General features: G+C 40.3%; 1 protein-coding gene across 1 annotated transcript in view; it reads left to right on the forward strand.

Moving 5' to 3' along the window:
• Nucleotides 1-23,158, forward strand: part of LOC117420450 (ADAMTS-like protein 1) — a 245,210-nt gene that overhangs the window by 78,496 nt on the left and 143,556 nt on the right. The gene's annotated exons all lie outside the window — the stretch shown is intronic.

Genomic DNA, 23,158 nt, shown 5'->3' on the forward strand with positions numbered 1-23,158 from the left:
ACACACACACCCACACACACACACACACACCCCCACACACACACACCAAAAACACTTTTAGGTGACGTGTGCACTTTAGTTTCCAGTGGACGGTATTCAGTACTCTTCTTCCATGTCAGGTACATTCCTGTTATGGGCAATTATGTCATTTCTCAAAATAACAAAAAGTGTAACAGACACCAAAACTATAAAAATGAAAACTCACAAATCTGCAGTAAATTTGCTGCAGGCTTGCAGCAAACTAAATAATTCACCAGAAATGTTTGCTAGAAGTGCAGCTGTTTGTGCTAGTGGCTAACCTTAAGCAAATTTCTGACACACAGTTTGCCAGAAGTTTTTTTTTTTTTTTTTCTGATTAACATAATGATTTTATGAGAAAATATATGTGGTACTGATTTTTAAATAATAATATTAATAATAATAATAATAATAATAATAATAATAATAATAATAATAATAGGAATATATCCTAAGTAGTATAACTGTGAAAAAAAGTTTTGAAAGGATTAGTTCTTGAATATAATTATTATTATTTTGTTTACTATTTTCTGACATTAGAGCTCATTAGAACTCAAGCATCAGTTTTTCTGTATATCAGTAAGAAAATTCAACACCAGGAATTAATTTCAAAATAAACAGTTTATTTCCAAGTCAAAATGCTTATGTTCCATCTCGGTGGAGGACAAAACATTTATGTGAATACAAGAAATATATACAAATACCTTATGAAAAACCAATGTAATTGCATTAGATTATTTATCTCCTTACTATATATTCAATTTTAATTGATAGCATATTATTTGTTATTATTATTTGTTTATTTAGCAGATGCCTTTATCCAAGGCAACTTACAGAGACTAGGGTGTGTGAACTATGCATTAGCTGCAGAGTCACTTACAGTTACGTCTCACCCGAAAGACGGAGCACAAGGAGGTTAAGTGACTTGTTCAGGGTCACACAATGAGTCAGTGGCTGAGGTGGGATTTGAACCGGGGACCTCCTGGTTACAAGCCCTTTTCTTTAACCACTGGACCACACAGCCTCCTATCGCATCTTTCCCTTAGAAGGTGTATATATATATTGTAGAGTGGTGTAGATGTTGAACTAAAGCTCATCACACTGACTCCAATGTATTTGGAGTTTCACATACAAATATTTTGGCAGTCCCAGGGACAGAGGGTCAGGTGTATGTCACCAAACGAGCAAGATAGGCTGAATGTCCTCCTCCCGTTTGTAAACTTTCTTATGTTCTTATTTGTAAACTTGGACCAATTTGCCTACACTACAGTTTGACAAAAGCTGTTACAATTTACAACAGGTAGCGTCTTTAAAGAAATCGACACAAAAATGTACCCTAATTCCACTGCCTTCCAAAGACTGCACTGCAGTGCATAAACTGTTGCAAGAAACAATGAGAAATTTGGCAACTGCCTTTTCAGCTAAACCCTGAAATCAGCAGTAGATATAACCTTTGTGCAGAATGTGTGCTGAAAGCACTGACCAAAGTGACACAAGTCAACTTATTATTTACCATGGTTTTTTAGCCTAACAGAAATATCTGGAGGCTGTAATGCAGAAAATATAAGTGCAGCCATATTCAGTTGTTTGGAAAATGAACAACATAATGATCCAGTACAGAATATTGTATGGTTTAAATCTGACAGTGCATCAGTAATGCTATTACAGCATTATGAGGTATACAGTATTGCCAACTCTCACGAATTAATCGTGAGACACACGATTTCTAAGTTAAACTAAGACCTGCTCGCGATCTCGTGACAGTACTGTTGGATCTTGGGATTTTTCGCTTTTCGAAAGATATACGTTAGTCATGCTGGAAAACTCAAAGAAGTGCAAACACTGTAGATGCAAATTCAACCCAGACTGGAGCAGTTGCTTTCCAGCTCCTTCACATTGCTAAACATGAAACACTCCAGTAGCTGTCATCACAGCAGCTGTCTGCGCAGGAGTAACAGGTACGATAATAGATCATGTTGTTTGTAATGTTGAATGGTGATCTGGACTGTCTGATTTTGTTATGCGTTTTGAGAAGCACTAATAGAGGTTTGTAAGATTTGAGGTGTAATAGACTCAATGTAAGCTGTTGTTAACAAGATTTAAAAAACAACTGAAAATATTGGTTGTCTCTTGGCACTGAAATTTAGGTTTATGTTTTGAAAAACAAAATATCTCGTGAATCGAACACCAAATCTCTTGACTTCTAAAGCTGGAGACACACGTCCGATGCGATCGTTGCATCTCTCTGGCCGAGGTGGCATCGCAAAAAACACCACTGAGAGCACGCATGACACACTGCCTGATGGAATCGTGGGAAGTGGGGCATGTTTTGTGAGTTTTTCCGGGTGAATGGCATAAAACTGAGGTCCCAAGGTCCCAATTTGAACAGATTCTGCTAGCTATGAGGTCTTGAGCAGATTGCACGAGCTATACAGGATTCAAGGAGAACAGCTTCAACAAGGCCTGCGCATATTCCTTTGGAAAGGCACGAACCAGACCAGTTTACAGGTGAGTTTACATAGCTTGAGTACATTATTTATAATATACAACATTATATATATATATACTCTACGTTAAAATGTTGGTACGTGCTTTATTTGGTGTAAGATAGATGTTACCGTCAAAAAACCATAAAATCTCGAACAAGCCACATTTTTCATAAATGTTACTATAAACTAATTTGGGATTCGCATTTAATTGATATCACTTATAAATGAATGATATTATTATTATTATTATTATTATTATTATTATTATTATTATTATTATTATTATTATTATTATTATTGTGATGTAACTAAATATGTGTAGCCACCAATCTCAATGTCAGATTTGCTGTTAACATGATTGATATACATATTATATATAAATCTTATTTTTTGTTTGTTTTAGTGTCATCCAAAAAAGTAGTTTTGGAAGCAGCAGCCAAATTAAATGTGCAGGAAGGTTCTGCTGGTAACGTGCTTGTTGTTCTGTGGGAAGATGACACATGGATGTTATTGGTGAAAGGGACATCGTGTCTGTGAACATCCAAACATTCAAATATGGAGCTTCAATTACTGCACACTATGAAAGAAACATACACTGTCTTCATTTTATTTAGATCAGGTAGGATCTCTGAATTTCTTCATTTCTATTGTAACTTAAAAAAAAAAAAAAACACAGATGTACATTTCATGTTAAGTACCACCCACTACCCCCCACAATTATTCTGCTGTAGTATTACATTGTATTATATTTCCTGTACTCGGATTTGCTGAACAGAGGGATATAATCCCAGAAATAAATCCATTACCAAAGAAAATACTTTTTAAAAAGAAAACTGCATATAATTCATTTTTTGTTTCGATCATTGTTCTCAGTTTATTCAAATAAGTTTGCAGTTTTAAAAACACTGTTATGTACCCTGATTATATAGAGTAGCTCCACAGTGGGCGTTATCAGGCATTATGGATAGCTTGGGTGTAAAAGGCCCTGAGAGAAACCACCCAAGCAGTCCGAATGCCTAGTAATGTCCTCCTGAATAGAATTAACTTTTTACAGTTTGCTTTCTAGTTTTTGATGCTTGTAAAATACAATGTTAATTATTATTGTTAGTGTCAATTAATTTGCATGTAGTATATTTATTGCAGTAAATATATCTAATCAAATGCATACTATGTTTCAGGTTATACTAAAACAAGACGATGCATGTCCTCAGGGATATGAGCAAATTGAATCGACAGAACTGGCTGTCTCAAAACCATGGCTCCAAGGAACATTTGCTAAGTGTCAAGAGAAAGGACCAAACTTTTGATCAGGGAAAACGTCATCAATGTTGGTGAAAAATCCTGTAATGCGAGCGTTAAGATGTAAGTGAAAGTAATTTTAGTAAGTGTAAGTGATTTAAAACAGTTGTATCTAATACAGCTAATATATGTTTTTTTTTTCTTTGTTTAGTGTATGCCATCAACAAGCTGAGAATGAAGGATTCAGACTTCAATAAAGCAATTAATTCATGAATCATGTTAAGTAAATGACTGGAGCTTGTTCTTTTCAAATTACATTGAGGATAAGTCCAAATGTAACAAATCTAATCCATATTTAAGTTCATATACAGTGCACTCTGTTTTATAAGAATTACTGATATAAGAATCAATCACATACAGTGATCAAAACCACTGGGACCAAATCATTCCTATACTAACCAATGTAAATTTTATTTTTATTTGATCACGTCTTGCGTGATTAGCCATGTAAGCAACATGTGCAGTATAATCCCTGGTCCGCAGCGACTCCCAGTAGAGAAAAAGCAAGTCGTGCAGTCCCCATGGCAGGTGTTTTTCTTCTTCTCTGTTAGTGGAAATGTGTTTTAATAAAATTAATACACATTCATTGAATACATACTGAGTACAGCACTGTATTACTGAGTGATATGCATGTAGAGGGAGGGGGATTGCGTAGCATGGGGGGCGGGGGGTGCAGAGCTTAGCGATTTGCATCGCTAATTGTAATCATATCGGTCTGCTTTTAAGAATCAATTGCTTTTATAAGAATCAAATCATCAAAACATTTCCTTTAAAGATGCACTTTATTCAGTCAGTTGAGTTTGATTATCGGTGTTGGCGACTATTTGTTTTGCTATGTTTGCTGTTCAACATTCAGCAACTTCAATCTCCTAACCATTTGTATGCATTCTAGTGAACTTCTTGCTTGAGGGTAAATAGTTAGCACACTTTGTCAGCGTTGTAACACATTCTGACATTTTGGGGTTTGTTGCAAAAGATTTACTTAACCTAGTTGTGTTATTCCTGTAAAATATTCCTGTAAGCGATGTATACAGAATTAATTTTCATAGTATATAAAAATCACCAGTCTCCTATCTGTTTGGAGAATTAATTGAAATTTTTTTTTAAAATATAAAATAAGTTGTATAAATTTGCAGAGCTCATGCTTTGATACATCATTCTTGTGATTTATTTTCAACACTCTCTTGAGGACGACATTGAGGAATTCAAAAAGATTTGCTGTACTTGTTTTTAGGGTAGCGCTGCAAACAACCCTGAAGAATTCCCGCTCAATCTTTTGCTTGGCACGCTGCATGTTTGCATAGCAAACAGTCATGAGAGTGCGTTTCTCGGTTTGTCTGACAGGCACGATGAAAAGCACAAATGCATTTGTATGTTTCTCACCCCCTAATATTGCTGCATACTTCTTTATTTGATTCAGAAGTTTAAAAGCCATTCTAAATGCATGTGTATTTCCTCTCATGTTGCATTTTAACTTTAATTATCCCGGTAGGAAGTGCTTAAAGATGTAGAAACCTAAGCTAAGCTTTAAATAACAAAATTATGTTTTTGTTGTCCAGACTTTTTATTGTTCCTTTGACTCGAATCCAGTCCATTTGTTTTTGTTTACCGTTACAAAGGTTCATGATACATTGATTTGAGGCCTGGTGTTCTTTGTACCTTATAATTAACCGACATAATAAAAACAATGAATACTGCAGTGCATATCTTGGCTTCTTAACCATTCAATTACACGATGATGCACATTATTCCTTTAAACATGAATTCCGATGCTGCATAACTGATCTTGAAAAATAAATAACACTAATTGTAATGTAAGTAAAATATGCAGTCAGTTTCTATTCCTCTTTTGAAAGATGTATTGAATGTGAATAGATTAACTTTGTCTTCCTTGCATCCACCCTACAATCATTTTAGTTTGTCTTTCTATTGTACTGTAACTGGTTCAGTCATTTTGATAAGCTTTGTGCCTAGCTTCAGATGCTTTTCAATTACCTGTATTCATCTGAGTAAGTATGGTGATGACAGTTGAGGTTTGCAGTTGAATAAATACTCACATGAACCTATACAGTATATAAGATTCAGGTTATACAGTATAAGAAAATTAGAAATGGGAATGGAAACAGAAATGGGCTATCACTGACAACATTAAGTAAATGAATTAATCAACAAGAGCAATTAAAATACACCCTTATAAAAGTGTTGCTGCACGCATGCTTTGTGCTGTACCGAAGATAAAACCCCTGCTGACATATCTGGTTCACAGATGTGCACACTTACCAATGTATGAGAAAGGACACGAAAAACAAGATCAGCACGTACCGTCAATATAGACTAATTGTTCAGTGTTATTGTTCGGCCTGATGAAATACCTTGCATACTTTGTCAGAAATATCCTTGAACCTTAAAGCTCATTTCCTGCCACTGGGAAAACCCTTGCTACGTGGATGCTGACCTTTGACCTCATAAGAGATCCGTGAGCACGTGGGTGTTATTTCACTCACATTCTCCTGCAGACGAAATCATCCCTATTATGAAATCATTACCCTAAGTAACACAATGGAGTTTAAGTGTCTTATTTCTCGAGTGCCCCCTGCATCTACTTAGTTTTATAACAGGGGGGGAGGGGGGGGGGGGGTCGTGGGGACAGACGTGAATGGATCAAAGGGCTTGCACAAGGGTACCCAGTGGGTGATGGCTAGTTTGTAGCTTTGCCTTAGCCACTACTATACCATGCAGGATTTACTTACTGGGATGTCTATGTGTTGAAGACTGCTGGGCAAACGAGATAAATTCAGTAGGATAATTGTGACGGGCTACTAATTTAAATGGCTGCTAGTTGCACAGTTTACTTAATTTTAATGTTTCCCCTTCGTTGCTAACATTGATGCCTTATTACAATGGCCCACTGACATACAGTATGAATGAAGAGAAACTTCTGGGATTGATGATTGTTCTTTTTAAGCCTTGCAAATAGTGGAAAATCTCTGGAGTTTCAGTTTGTCACTGTTGGGGTCAGTAATCTTCACATGTTCCCCCCGACCAGCCAATTTAACCAAGCTGGATTCAACTAGGAGGCCTAGACTTTAGTACTGGATCAAATCTGTCATCACACAGTGCAAAAATCTCAATTTTAATTTGAAAGTTGTACTGTAGTTTTCTTTGTTTCTTTTGTCCTCCTAGAAGTCCCAGAATGTAGTAACAGACATAGATTAATATTGTTTGAAGGCCAAGAAAAATACCATTATTTTTTTTCAAATCATCTTTCATTTTCGATTCAGAACTTTCTGTTTCCGAATTACTCTGAGTCCTAATGTCCAAGCGTATAGAGCTGTGGGTGCTTGTTTCCTTGACTCTGGGACAGAGAAGAATTATTCCAAAAGAAGAAAATGTTCATCCTGTCAACTTTCGTACTGTACAGTAGAAAGAAAAAAAATGAAGTCCACCATCTTTACCACAATTGTAAAACAAAAAAGAAAGTACAACTCTTCAAAGCGTTGCATCACTGTAAAAACTTTAACCATTTTACCAGTAGGTAATATACTAAAATAATGGACATGACCTCAAGATTATCTCACAATCGAAACTATGTGGGCAGTGCAAAACAAAAAAAAGGTTAAAATGTGATGACTTAACAAGGTGCAAAATCCCAAGTTTGTTATATTTCCCCCAATTGGTTGCTTGCTAATTAAAAATAGCAACAAAAAAAAACTTGGTTTAAGGCCACCTCGCAATTAAGACCTCTTTATTAGTCCTGATTATCTCCCATTGACAGCAACTGCTGAGACTAATACTGCTTTTTTCATTGAACAAAAATCTCAGCTTCAGTTCGGTTTTATGCCTGTAATTGAAACGGTAAACAGTACCAACCCTTCTGAAAACCTGAATGCAACACCATTGGCACAATTTAGATTATAATTAACTGTTAGAAACTACAGTAGTTCATTAGAACAGTTTACATAGAAGAAAGGTATGTATAGGAGGCTGGTGTAGGAGGCTGTGTGGTCCAGTGGTTAAAGAAAAGGGCTTGTAACCAGGAGGTCCCCGGTTCAAATCCCACCTCAGCCACTGACTCATTGTGTGACCCTGAGCAAGTCACTTAACCTCCTTGTGCTCCGTCTTTCGGGTAAGACGTAATTGTAAGTGACTCTACAGCTGATGCATAGTTCACACACCCTAGTCTCTGTAAGTCGCCTTGGATAAAGGCGTCTGCTAAATAAACAAATAAATAAAGGTTATGTACCTTAAGGCCATCCCCCCATTAAGGCCACATTTTGGTTGCAAGGTTTTTTCTGTACTGGTATTCTTACATCTGTGTCTTTTTTCTGCTTACACTGCAGCAGTTAGATAATTGCTTGTACTGCAGGTTGAAGAAACACAAGCAATTTATGTTTATTATCTTGTAATGCACTTGAAATCCAAATGGAATTAGAAGCATATTTTTATTTAAACTATAGAGACAAAAAAACAAACAAACCAATATAGTAGCAAAGAAAACATGCTTAAGTAAATAATATTTACAATTTCATATTTTAAGTGCAGTTGACCAGACAGCCTATATACAAGAAATGAAGGGGGGAAAATCTGGCTACAGGTTTGTGAAAATATATATTTTTCATCATAATTCTTTTTTGTGTTGCTGGTATGTAAGTGTCAAGAGTTCATAAACACAAAACTCACCCCAAACTTTGCAACTTAAAAAAAAACAAAACTGTAACACATGATCAAAAACATTCCAGAAAGGATAAGCTGCATGTAGAATAAGTATTTACTGGTACTTGCATAGTTGTGGTACAGTATATACAGAAACAAATATTAGTGCTTTATTTTTATTTTTTAACTCTCACATAGTAGCATTAAAATAGCTTTAAAAAACAAGCATTACTGAATTTGATATTGTAAAGAATGTAAGGGCTGATATGGCTGCAATGGAGCTTAGACATAGCAATTCATAACACTACCTTTTAACAGTGACTAGTTTTGATGATCATTTTAGCCCCAAACTATTTTTCTGCAGCAGTACAGTAACTTCCACACTCATATGCCTGACTCAGTTGTCTGTCACTCACAGATATATGTTATAATGGTAAGGAAAAGACACCAGTACACCCATTCAGATATCTGTCACTCTCATTAATCAAAACCTAAACTTGCAACAGTAAAGACTGTATTAGTTAAGCTACAGTACGTGGGCTTAGCATGAGTATTCATGTTGGCTTTGTTGTGATTTTAACAGACAAGTTAGGACGTAAGAAGCAACGTTAGATCAATTGAGGCCACTGGATTCCTTGCCAGTTTTTTTTGGTGAATGGTAGTCATGCTGGTTGTAGTGAGGAAAATGTAAGAATGTTTTTTTAAAATCTATTTTCTGTTGAAGAAAAAATAGACTGTTACAGTACTTAAAAGTTGATCTCTACCTCTTAGGCCTAACAAGCAACCCTATTCACACACAAAACATGCCTTTTTCTTTTCGGCAAAAGATTTTGATAGTCAAGACCCCACATAGGCAGTGGCACCCTAAATGTTATGTATTTATTACCAATGCTGATTGATTAGCTATTTGTTCTTCATTTTACCTCCAATCATGACCCAGTCTTGGCAGTTCCCATTAAAAACATGCTGATAATTGTTGTTATTTTAATAGCTTAATTATATAAAACAGTATTTGCTGGACTGTGAAAGGACAGTAGTTAAGTTACATTCCCTAGCTCACTGATACGTTCACTGGTCAACTCTTGTGTGAGGACATTTTAAAACCTATAGTACAACCACCTTGTGACAGTTGGCTTGGGTGGTGAGGTCAGGCCAGGAAGATAGATACGGACACAGACAGACTGGGTATGAAAAGCACTGCGGCGCATTTTAATTAAATAACAAAAGGTTTTTTTTAACAAAACAGGAACGAACACTGAACTCAAAATAAATTGGCACGAGGGCCAAAATAAACAAACACAATAAACAGAACGCAAAACGTGCTGGTACAGCAATCAGCAGTTGTTTTCTGTATTTCATTCATAGATCTCTCAAACACCATCTCTGTTCTCCACTCCTGAACACTCCCACCTTGCTCAGCCACAGCTGTGGGTTTTTATACATTAGCAATAAATTAATTAATCTGGAGACAGTCACATTCTACGCGAGTTTAGCATGGATGGGGAATTTTAACCCCATACATCCTGCAAAATAACAATAATAAAAATTGTGTTTTTACAAACTAAACAATACGTTTTAAATATAACACAAACACAAAATAATACATAATACACACTTCTCCCCCCTTGTGCGTAGCACACATGGCCTCAAAGGCCACCTCCCCCTTAAAAGCCCCAAAGTCTTGCCTATCGTCCTTGGCTAAGCACGGAGACATCAGGGGACCCACGGGCGGAAATGCTGACAGCTTACAGGCTGGCTTCTCCAGCCAGGGCAGTCCTGGCAGCGGAAAGGCTGCCCGTCGCAATGCTGGCAGCGGTGATGCACTCCTGCAGTGGAAATGCTGCTAATGGCAACACTGGCAGCGGCACTGCTGTCAGTCGAACTGCTGACAGCCAACGGCTGGCTCCTCCAACCAGGGCAATCCTGGCCGTGGGAATGCTGACAGCTGGACGAGGTCCTCCTCCCGTGGCACCGCTAGCAGCAGAAAAGTCGGCCAGTGGCAATGCTGGCAGCAGAAAGGCTGACAGCGATGTGGCATTCTCTGCCAGCGGCAGTGGTGTGGCATACCTTGGGGAGCAGCAGCAAACGACCTCCAGGTGGTGACAGACAGGCGTCCTCGGGCGTGGCGAACAGGCATTCCAGGACGATGGCGCTGGTAGTGGCCATGCTGCTTTCAGCGCAGGAGGTCTCCTCACCTCTCCCCTCTTCTCTGTAGCCAGCAGTTTCCTTTTCTTGGGCTCTGTCACCAGAATTTCCGGCAGCACAAATGCTGCTGCTGGATACAGGAAAGCCCCGGGTGATGACGAGCAGGCATCTCCGGGCGGTGACATGCTGGCCTCCCGGGTGATGTCGAGCAGGCCTCAACAACCGGTCTTCCTCTGGTGGTGTTGGTGGGAGCAGCAGGTAGTCTCCCTCTAGCAGTGAAGGCGTGAGCAACAGGTAGTCTCCCTCTAGAGGTGGAGGAGGGAGCAGCAGGTAGTCTCCTATCTCTGGAGACTGGTGCAGCTCTCCCTCTGCCACTGGAGACAGCTTAACTCCTCCCTCTCGTGCTGGAGACAGCGGGGCTCCCTCTCGCTCTGGAGACAGCGTGGCTCCACCCTCTCGCTCTGGATACAGCGGGCTTCACCCTCTCGCTCTGGAGACAGCGTGGCTCCTCCCTCTCACGCTGGAAAGAGTGGGGCTTCTCCCTCTCGTGCTGGAGACAGCAGGGCTTCTCCCTCTCGCGCTGGGAACTGGTGCTCCTTCTTTTCCTCTTCCTGGAGGAGGGGGCAGGACCACAAAGTGGCCCCACACCCTACAGGCAGGGCACATGTTCAAGGCCTCAAGAGTGCTGAGGTAGGCAAACTAAACAATACATTTTCAGTAATAATACCACACTGTGGCAAAGTGGTTGCTGATAATGAACAGGTGCAGAGGTGATGCAGTGCAGGAATAAACAGATTTGTAATCCGGTATGGAAAATGGTAGTTTTATTTTTGTTTATAATCCAGGTCTGGTGACCAAATAATAATAAACTCCGTTATACACAGCGATGTGTAAAACACGGAGAACAGTAACAGGGATTGCACCCCTAAACAATAAACACAGTATCTCTCCCACAATATACAACCACGGTCACCAGTCCTGGGTGCGTGCTGTAGTGCTCGTGGTGGGTGATACAGTTTTAAAGAGTGACAAATAGTGCAGTGCTGTTCCGGGTTCAGTGCTGGCTCTTAGCGACAGCTCCGGAACGTGTTAGCCGTCTATAAACACACAAGTAACAATTATAGACAAGACAAAACAAACAAAACACTCACGATTCTCAATACACAGTGCACGGGTTCTTCTGGGTCTATTTCAAAACCAAAACGAAGGAAAAGATCTACAATTCTCCGGCCCCTTTATGCAATTATGCATGACCCCTTGGTAAACGATTTCAGCTGACTCTATTGTCTGCAGCTGCTACCTTGTTTACCTTCCGGGTCAATACGTTCCTGCAACGGAGTCTTGCCTTCTTCCAGGCTGACTGACTTTCCGACCCAGGAAATGAACTGTCAGGCCAACCCGTCCAAAGCCTTTCCCTTTCGCTACTTAGCGCCCTCACAGGTCGGGAGGGAGATTTACAACCAGAACTCATTATATTTTTGTCACAAACACAAATACAAAATAATACATACGGGCGGGTGTACCCCATCACACACCTACTGTAACATATAATCTGGGTCCAAAGACCCAGATTATTATTATGAACTATACATCAGCTGCAGAGTCACTTACAACTACGTCTCACCCAAAAGACGGAGCACAAGGAGGTTAAGTGACTTGCTCAGGGTCACACAATGAGTCAGTGGCTGAGGGGGATTTGAACCCGGGACCTCCTGGTTACAAGCCCTTTTCTTTAACCACTGGACCACACAGCCTCTTCTCTTAGATTAAAACTATCTACAGTAGGACTGCCTTACCCAAGATACCTTAGTAGAGGGTAAAGTAAAGTTATTGCCAATCGGTGTCAGTGAAACAAGCCTTCGGCAGCAGTGTTGAGTAGTGGTTAGGGCTCTAGACTCTTGACTGGAGGGTCGTGGGTTCAATCCCAGGTAGGGGACACTGCTGCTGTACCCTTGAGCAAGGTACTTTACCTAGATTGCTCCAATAAAAACCCAACTGTATAAATGGGTAATTGTATGTAAAAATAATGTGATACCTTGTAACAATACAATATATCACATAAGGGCTATGATAAGAGCGTCTGCTAATAAATAAATAATAATAATAACAATAATAATAATTTAATAGACTCCATTATTTCCTAATAATTCAAAACACAGCTGGTTAAATTCCCTAAGTGTTATATTGTTGACAGCTCTGTTGTAATTCTCTGGCTCTTGGAAGACCATGCTACTGACAGACAGACATGATCCAGTGGTTGAAAACATGGAAAAGTATATATAAAACATTTTTTAAATGCTCTATTTCATTTAAGTAGGGCATAGGCTGCTTCTACAGATCAAAGGTGATAGAGGAGAAAGTTCTTTCATGTAGTACCTGTAGCTTCCAACTGGGTAGTCATCAAATGTAATTAAAAAAGCTGTCAACGGCAGGATAAACCTTTCATCAGCCGGGATGTTCCAGTAAGCTGCTCGATGCCTTATGTTTGCTAGATCGGATTTCAGATACTCTGTATGGGCTTAGCATGAGTCTTCATGTTGCCAAGGTAGGACACAAAAAGCAACGTTAGATCTTTGCCGAGGCCAGTGGATTCCGAGCCAACTTTTTTGGTGGATGGTAGTCATCCATGTTGGTTGCATATATTGACACAAAAGATGTTATTAGTCTGTTTTTAAATCTTTTAAGGCTTTTGTTAACACAGATTCAGAAAAGGGTGCTCCTCTCTGACAAATCTCTTAGTCACTGCAAGCATGGACACAAAAAGAGCCTATGACATCATATAATTGGACTTCCAAAAAGCCTGACAAATGGACACAAAAAAAATTATCCTAAAGTTGCAATTGGTGTAAGCACTGTACCTTTTTTATTCCTATCTATAAAGAAGCCCTGTGTAAAAAAACAAAAAAACAAAACACACCTTTCCCACTGAAATCGGTTTTCCTCATTTTTGTAAAACCAATTGTAAGCAGAAGGAAAGCAAAACATTGACAAAGTAAATCAATCTTTACATTAGAGATTTACAATGATTAAAATAACGAGGACAACCAACACTCATTCTTTTAAAGCACTAACAGAATCGTGTAAACGTAAACAGCACCAGGCCTCATTAAGACTAGCACTTTGTTGGCATGGAATTGTACGGCTCTAGAGAAACCCTGTGAGATTTGGGGCCTGATTTAATTCAAAATTCTAGCACTGCTTTAGACATGGGATTGTTCAAAGAGAGGGGGGGCCCATTCAAGTGTGCAGAACAGCGGCAGATCTGAATACTTAAAATAATGCCCATTGTTACATTTACAGTTAAAAACATTACTCGTCCTGTTTTTTGATAATGTTTTTTTTTGTTTGTTTTACTATGGAATAGGTTTTCAACACACTTCAAAGTGCTGTTCCATTAGGTATAATTCTATGGTAGTTAGGAGCTATGATAATAGTTTGGATGCCGCACATTATAAAGAATCATACTATTAATTAAACCTGCATCGCCAAGAAAGGGTGTCTCCCCCGACAAGATTTCAGAATTATATTACAGAAACATTACACAATCTAAATGTGCTACCTAGATTTACAACAGAAAGAGTTTACAAAGAGCAATTGTTACATTTCTTCCTTGAGATTCTATAATAGCACAAACAAGATGTGCTGTACTGAAGTAGTGCAAATACTACTTACTACATTAAAGTTTATCTACTTGCTATGAAAGTGTCATGAAGATGAGTTTGATATCCCGCTCAGCGTCAATGCTTTACTGTCATCTGGTAAAAGATTTATGATGTAAAGTCTATCTCTAGTATGTATGAGTAATACTATGAATTAAAATACTTTATAAAACAGGATTCAATGTAATGAGCTTAGAGACCATAAGCAATGGCTTTCATAATTGAACTACACAGAGAGCTCAGCTGGTTATTGAGATTTCAGTGCTGTTATCAGCAAAAGCTTGGTGGTGCATACTTGCTGGTATGAAATGTTTCCTTTTGACAATTGTTGTGATGCATTGGTGCAGCTCTTTGTCCATTTTATCTGGTTTGGATAAATACTACTATGATAATATAATAACATCACATTTATAGGAAAATAACATTTCATTCTGGGCCCCCTAACCATTGTGTAACAAGGTCATGACAATGAAACATATACAACACCAGTTAACATAAGCCTCTAGTTTATGTAAATGGATTAGTTAGTTATAATACTAAATAAGATGATTTTCATAACCTAACTTGGACCTAAAATAATGAATTGTTGGCCGTTTCAAACTCCTTGATCATTATTCACTACATAATTTCAACTCCACTCATTTTCGCTGTGCTTTCTGTTATCATTCACCGTGTTAAACCGAGCAGAGCTGATGTTGTTGAATTTTGGTTTACACTGGCAAATGCTTTTATTACCGCACGAGCCTCCGAGACATTAATAAGAACAGATTTCAGTTGGAGCCGCTGTAATGATGTGCTGCTTTAGTGTTATTTGTTGTTAATCATAGCTTGTTGGATAGGTCTCCATTTGGTTTTGTGGTGCTTAGATTTTCCATTGGCATGTGCAGCTTTTGAACTGAGGGCAGGCAAGTAGACCAGCGTAACTTGATGTGGTCTTGCTAATGATTTGTGGTGCTGAAGTCACACAAGCATTGGGGGATGCTGAGCTACACTGATGTCCTGTGTTTTCAGTTCTACACACGCGTGTGTGGGGGGAGTGGGCTTTGCCTCTGAGACTTTTCAAAGTACAAAGCTTGGTTTCACACCCATAATCTCCCAAGATGTGTGTGGCTCTTAGTATTCAATGATGTCTTCATTTAGTGGGTGGAACAAGGTCCCTGTGAGAGGTGACACTTTTAAAGGGAAGTAATGAGACACTGTGACCAGGAAACTAACTCAGTGGTAATTTATTCTTTCTGTGGCTGGCATGGCATTTGCAATGTGTATCATATGACGTTGATACAAGAACAAAATAATTGTATATGCTTTACCGGGTTTAATGCGTGTCAATATGTTTTACATTGTATATATTTAAATTTGCAGTAGGATTGCCTCTTATGATTATAAGAATATCATCTCAGAATTGCATGGATAGAGGTGACTTCCAAAGAGCTGTCAGATGAGACTAAAGTAAAATAAAATAAAGGACTTTCATTAACTTGTTAAAAAAAATATATATATATATATACAGTGCCTTGTGAAAGTATTCGGCCCCCTTGAACTTTGCGACCTTTTGCCACATTTTTTGTAAAGAATCAACAACAAGTGGGACACAATCATGAAGTGGAACGAAATTTATTGGATATTTCAAACTTTTTTAACAAATAAAAAACTGAAAAATTACAGTTTCATATCTTTATGTTTGAAGCCTGAAATGTGGCAAAAGGTCGCAAAGTTCAAGGGGGCCGAATACTTTCGCAAGGCACTGTATATATATATATATATATGATTACTCCTCCACAGGACATCCAGGATTGGGCTAGGACTATATAAAGAACAATCCCGTGATGCAGTTCAGTTACAGGCGTCATTTGTGGAGCCCACTCAGTACTGAATACATTGCAGCGATAGGATATACCGGTATTTTTTTAATAACAATACAAAATATCGTTAATATAAAGTGACTGTTGTTTGAAATTAAAATGTTGTAGTCAGATAATTCCCCTTTATATAATTGCTTGGCACATAGTTTTATTATTATTATTATTATTATAGTACTACTGCTAATCAGGGTCTGTACACTGTTTCTAATAAACGGGTCTATTAAAAGACCCTTACAAATACATCACAGAAATATTTACATCCACTAATATTTTTGAATTGTCCAAGGCACAAGATCCAATTCTTCTTTAAACGGTGATTTCTTGTTTCTTTGAAAATATATTAATTCAGGGCTACAACAGCACAACACAATGCAAATTCTAGCGTGTGAGTGGTTAAAACCTCATCATAGGAGCAAAAATAAATTGAACTATTGCCCTGACATCCTTACACCACTGGGCAATAGCCTCCATCTGTCATATGATTGGTTCACACCACTGTCAGTCCCACCCCTTTTCAAAGGAATACCTTTCTCTCCTGCACTCCTCCTCGCAACAAGAGAAAATGGCTGAACACCTATTCTGTGACTTAACAGAACATGAATTACAAAACATACTAAAAAAAGAAAGATGCTCTAAACACTAAAATGGTGATTAAAACGTCACTGTTTTCTGACTTTGTGAAATTCAAACAAATTCACTTTGACATAAACTAGATTATGCAGCATTCAGCAAACCAGAAGGAGAGCGCTACGCCAAAAAAAACTAAGACAACGATGCGGTATGAACATCAAAAACATCTTCTGTTATTGTATGTTTATGTATTTACTTATGCTGTACCAGCTATATTTAAACAAAATATATAAAGTTGTATTTACTATCTAACCTTGCCTCACTTATTTTCTTGACTGATTCATATATTAAATATGTACTGCAGAATCAGCCATAGTGGAAAATTAAATGTCCCTCGGGCTGCAGCTTCGGGCATTATATCCCCCCTGTCGGTATTATATAAAATAAAATCTATCTCAGCATTGTGTTCTGCTCTTTTTAATCTTTGAGTACTTGGAATTTCTAATCTTCACAGATGTGGTGGTGCTCCTCTTCAACAGCCAAGCTCCTTATTGCTGGGCATTGCTGTCCTACAATGACTCTCACTCATTCTCTGTACTGTAGACTGGACTACAGCTTCAATACTCTCCCAGTACTGAACAGACTGCTATGGAACACTAACTTGACTGAACTCTACACTACTGAAGAGACTACTGAACACGATAAGGCTGTCACATGTACAGATATGTGATAAAGATTACATCACAATTCTACCATATAAGGTAATACTTTGTAGTCTGGAACCTTCCCATACTGATAAATAGATAAGTCCTATGTCTAATACATAGAAATTCTGGAACATTCTGCTAATGCCAAATAAAAACAATGCAGACAACCCATAACAATTCTGGACATTTTTATACTGATAAATGGAAAAACAAAAATGACTTGATTAATTACAATATTTCGACAACTTTAACGACATGTTAATCCCGTTGTGAGAATGTAACATTATGGCTTGCTGCTTTCGGGTGGGGTGAGAAATCAGTAATTGTAGTACTACTCTATTACTGGTGTATCATTACAATCAATTCAGAGTGAGGTGTGGTAGAAAGTTTTTATTGTAACCTAGGAATGTCTAATTTTCATTGAAACAAACTAGCGTAGCAGCCTTTTCTATTGATGATCCCAACAGGTCACAGACTGTTGGGGGGTTTCCAGAATCTGGCGGATTTTTAGTCTGCCTTAGGCACACAGGTCTTTTGCCTTCTTACTAAACAAACCCCACTGAAATTACTCCCAGTCACTGGTTTTGTTTTGCAATTCTCAATCACGTTCCCATAAACAACAGGGACAGCCAAAACCCCTTAGGGCCACTTGGCATATCAAAAGATCCAGAAATGTATCAGGTAGGTATTTGCGTGCCATGTTATTTTAAATGCTAACAGTACGTAATTGTATCATGTTGACTGATCCGTCCTAATCGAGCATAAAGGCAGGGATAGCTTGTCGAGACAGCAGAATGCAGTATAATTCCATGATTGATTACTTAGACTTCTGTCACCATTGAATATAAGTTACTTGTACAGGTGTTTTCTTTCTTTTGTCCTAATTGCATAAAATACAAGTCTCAAGGTACCGAAGTCTTAAATTGGTTAAACAGTAGGGTTAGCACTGGCATTTCTTGTGTTAAATTACTGTAGCAAACCCATGAGTATGGTATCTGTTCAGATATAGAACCTGATCACTATTTTTACAATCACAGCCAATATTAAGCTTCAAATGCAGAAAGTGGAACTTCAGATTTTTTTTACTTCAATTACTAATGACTAGAGGATGCGATTTTGACATTCTGAAGACCTGTAGTATAGTTTTGTTTATCTTGTACAGCCAGTGAGACTGAACTAGCCTTGCAACTATATTCAGAAACAACACATAGGTGTTGGTGCTCACTTGATCTTTTCAGTGCCTTTGACGAGAGGGCTTGCGTCATTATTATAAATCACATATCAGAAATCAACCAATCACAGTGGAGTATTTGCCAACATTCCAGTACATCTTATCCTGTGTACAGATGTCATCCTGTGCATAGATCACCACACCTAATTCAAACGTTCAAAAATCAAGACAAAACAAAACAACAACAAAAAAAACAACACACCTGCTATCTTTAAGAAAATATTACCGAAAGTGCAGAAATGTGGAGTAGTGGTTAGGGCACTGAACTCTTGACCGGAGGGTTGTGGGTTCAATCCCCAGTGGAGGACACTGCTGTTGTAACCTTGAGCAAGGTACTTTACCTAGATTGCTTCAGTAAAAACCCAACTGTATAAATGGGCAATTGTATGTAAAAATAATGTGATAACTGTATAATGTGAAATAATGTATAATGTGATATCTTGTAACAATTGTAAGTCGCCCTGGATAAGGGCGTCTGCTAAGAAATGAATAATAATAATAATAATAGAAAATAAATAAAATCTCTAAAATCTGAACTTTTGTTACTTTTGTTTTAATAAACAGTATCACTATGACCCAGCACCTGTAGGCATTTGATTCTGGACTAAACCATTTCTTGTCTGGAGACGAATTAATACATTGTGCATAGCATCTCTTATTGTATAAGAGATGTCATTTTGCACAAGTTTAGTAGCCAAAACCATATAGATCCACGAGGTGACATCTCTGGTACAATAAGAGACACCCTACACTCAACGTATTAACTTATATTATACAATGGTAAGAGAAATTCCTGAGCTGTGATTGGTCAGCCTTGCACTAGACCCCGTGATGTTATCCCAGCATAATACTACGGATCTAGTACCGGCAACCTCCTCACTGAAAATCTAGACAGACATATCAATCCACCACAACTGTCAATAACAACAGAATAAATTGCACAATTCCAAAAGTAAATTTTACCTTAAACAACATGACAACTGTGGAAACCTTGTTTGGCAAAAAGCCTTCAAATACAGAGCAGCCAAGAGACCAGACAGCACCTCTCAATGAGAGAAAAGAAAAACCCATTAAAATAAAAAGACACCTGGAGATCGTCTCTGAGGGACTAGACAAGATAGAATCTGACAGAAACGACAAACCAACTGGGCAGTCCAAGTTTTTTTTAAATGAGCCGCACCTGAGCTGTAATGTACTATTAGAACGTCATAGTTAATACTTTACTACAGTTGTAAATGGAAAACTGTAACTATTTTATGAGGCGGAATGTTCTTGCTACATTTGTCTAATTTAAAATCATTTTTAAACATATGAAATGAGTCTTATTTGCTTTTTTATATAATGCACTCCAGGTTATGTGTTGTGCTGGGATAACATCACTTCTCGGTTGTTAGACGCCCAACCACCTGAGGCGTGCTGTTATCCCAGGACACCAACGCCTTGCCATGTTTTTAACTCGATGGGAAATTGTGGTGTGTGTTTGTAAAACATTTTAAAAGAAAAATGTAAAATGATTTATCGCGGCTCAGCAGTAACAAGTGTCAAGTTAGTAGGTTTTCTCATTAAGAAAGCACACCTACTGTAAGTGAACATTATCACTTAAGTGTTCTTTCTGTAAATGTCTGTTAGTTCCCTTCAAGGCATGGTTAAGACATTCACAGGGCTGTGTCTGGCTAGTGAGTAGAGGAGTTTCCAGTGATGTCAATTTACAAGCACTAAAATTCTGCATTTAAAAGGCTGCAATCGGGGCTCCCGAGTGGTGCATTGTCACAAAGACGGCCAGAGTGGGTGGCGTCAGACCAGACAGGAATTCAAACACACAGACAGACGGTGGTGATGAGCTGAGTGCAATGGCTGCACTCAGCGTTTATTAACAAATAAAAGGTTTTAAACGGTACACAAAACACAGGACACGGCACTACACGCCAAAATAAAAAGACAAACAAAACGGACTACACAGACAAACAAACACGGTGAGCAGATACTCTAACTATTATTATTATTACTATTCTCTTTACCTCCGTCTCCAATCCCGTTCTCCACTCACCGAACACCTCCACGAGTGACTAAACGTGCATCTATTTATACTGTTTGTGCTGGGATTCATTTACTAATTAATTATTCACTTGAATCCCAGCACGTGAATTAATTCTGTGCAACCCCGTGCTCGCATATTATATTTTAAATGCACGTGCGTGATGTGCAATCCCGTGCCTAAATACAAATATAAAATTTAAACACACGTGAAACACAGACCTGTTTATATCCCGTGTACCAATCTATACACCAACATTAACATACGCACGCATATATACAACACAGAACACACAAATGCACACAGGGGCGGGGCACTTTGCCACATATACCCCCCCTTGTGCGCAGCACACATGGCCTCAATGGCCACCTCCCCCCTTAAAAACCCAGCAGTCCAGGACAAAGTCTCGGGCTGGGAAGGGAGGCTTCAGTAGGCCCATGGCTGGCAATGCTGTCAGCTCCCCTGCCGGTAGTGGCACGGCTGACAGCATGCTGGTCCCGTCCTGCAGCGAAAAAGCTGCGGGGGCGGGTGGTCCCCCGACCTCCCCCTTCTTCGTAGCCGGCAGCTCCCTCCTGTGGGGCTCCGGCCACAAGAACTCCTGCAGCGAAACTGCTGCTGAGGAAAGTGGTCTCCAGACCTCCTCCCCCTTCTTCGTGGCCGGCAGCTCCCCTTTCTGGGGCTCCGGCCACCGTACTCCCTGCGGAGGTACGGGCAGCAGAGGCAGCTCCTGCTCCTCTGCTCCGGGCGGTGGCGGAGGCAGAGGCAGCTCCAGCTCCTCTGCTCCTGGTGGTGGTGGAGGCAGAGGCAGCTCCAGCTCCTCTGCTCCTGGCGGCGGTGGAGGCAGAGGCGATGGGGCTGATGCTGGCCACTCAGAGGGAGGCTGTGGCGGTGCTGGCTCCCTCTGCTGTGGCGGCTGGGCATGTGCGCGCCGTGCTGCCTTCAGCAGCATAGCTAGAGGCTGCTGGGGGACACCAGCATCCTGCCCTTCTCCCCCCAAAAAATTTTCAGGGGGTTGAGCCTGTAACCCCTCCCCTTCCGGCTCTTGGGGCTGAACCAGCAGGCATTTTCCCTCTGCTGGTGGCTTGGGTCCCAGGGCTGTGGAAGCCCCGACTTGCCTCCCTTTGGGCTGTGGACGCACCGACTCCTCCCTGTTGGGCTGTGGACGCCCCGACTCCTCCCTGTTGGGCTGTGGACGCCCCGACTCCTCCCTGTTGGGCTGTGGATGCCCCGACTCCTCCCTGTTGGGCTGTGGACGCCCCGACTCCTCCCTTTTGGGCTGTGGACGTTCGGGCTCCCCCCACTCAGGCATAGGACGTTCGGGCTCCTCCCACTCAGGCGTAGGACGTTCGGGCTCCTCCCACTCAGGCGTAGGATGTTCGGGCTCCTCCCACTCAGGCGTAGGACGTTCAGGCTCCTTCCGCTTGGGCACTGGCGAGCTGGCATAGGGGCATCCTGACCAGTCATGTCCCCATTCCTCACATCGCCCGCACCAGCTCGGTGGCACCTCGGAGCAGTCCCTCCAGCGGTGATCCACCTCTCCGCACCAGGTGCACCAGGGGAACAGGTTCTCTGGCTCCTCTGGCCGCTGTTGCAGTTGTGGTTGGGGCGGTGGGAGCAGCAGTCTACCCCCCCCCTGCTGGTCGTGGAGACTGAGGCGACCCCTGCTCCTCCCTCTCCTGATGGACAGGGCAGTGGGCCACGAAGTGCTCACCTCTGCAGATGGGGCATCGTTGGGGTAACTGTCCGAGGGGGTACCAGGGGCAGTTGGTGCTGGAATGCCCAGGCTCAGCACAGCAGTAACACCCGGGCTGCTGTTCCTCCGGCTGGTGTTGTGGTTGCTGTTGCTGCTGCAGCTTTCCTTTCCCCCTTCTCTTCTTACTCCTCCTCCCCACCTTCCTCTCCTGGGCCGGTTCCTCCTCCTCCTCACCTTGGAAGGGGCAGATCGCCACCGTGTGTCCGTAGACTCCACAGGCCATGCACCAGCCTTGGTCCTCGAGGCCCCCGAGGAGGTCCTCCAGGTCCCGGCAGCCGTCTCTCCAGCCTTCCATTTTCACTTTTTTTTTTTTTTTGAAACCAGTCCTGTGGGTTTTTTTTTTTTTTTTTTTTTTTTTTTTTAAACACAAAACCCCCTCTCCTGGTCTGACGCTTGGAGGCGCTGTTATCCCACTTCTAACACCACGTGTCACAAAGACGGCCAGAGTGGGTGGCGTCAGACCAGACAGGAATTCAAACACACAGACAGACGGTGGTGATGAGCTGAGTGCAATGGCTGCACTCAGCGTTTATTAACAAATAAAAGGTTTTAAACGGTACACAAAACACAGGACACGGCACTACACGCCAAAATAAAAAGACAAACAAAACGGACTACACAGACAAACAAACACGGTGAGCAGATACTCTAACTATTATTATTATTATTATTATTACTATTCTCTTTACCTCCGTCTCCAATCCCGTTCTCCACTCACCGAACACCTCCACGAGTGA

Source organism: Acipenser ruthenus, chromosome 1 (genome assembly GCF_902713425.1).
Source record: "Acipenser ruthenus chromosome 1, fAciRut3.2 maternal haplotype, whole genome shotgun sequence".
Taxonomy (NCBI): domain Eukaryota; kingdom Metazoa; phylum Chordata; class Actinopteri; order Acipenseriformes; family Acipenseridae; genus Acipenser; species Acipenser ruthenus.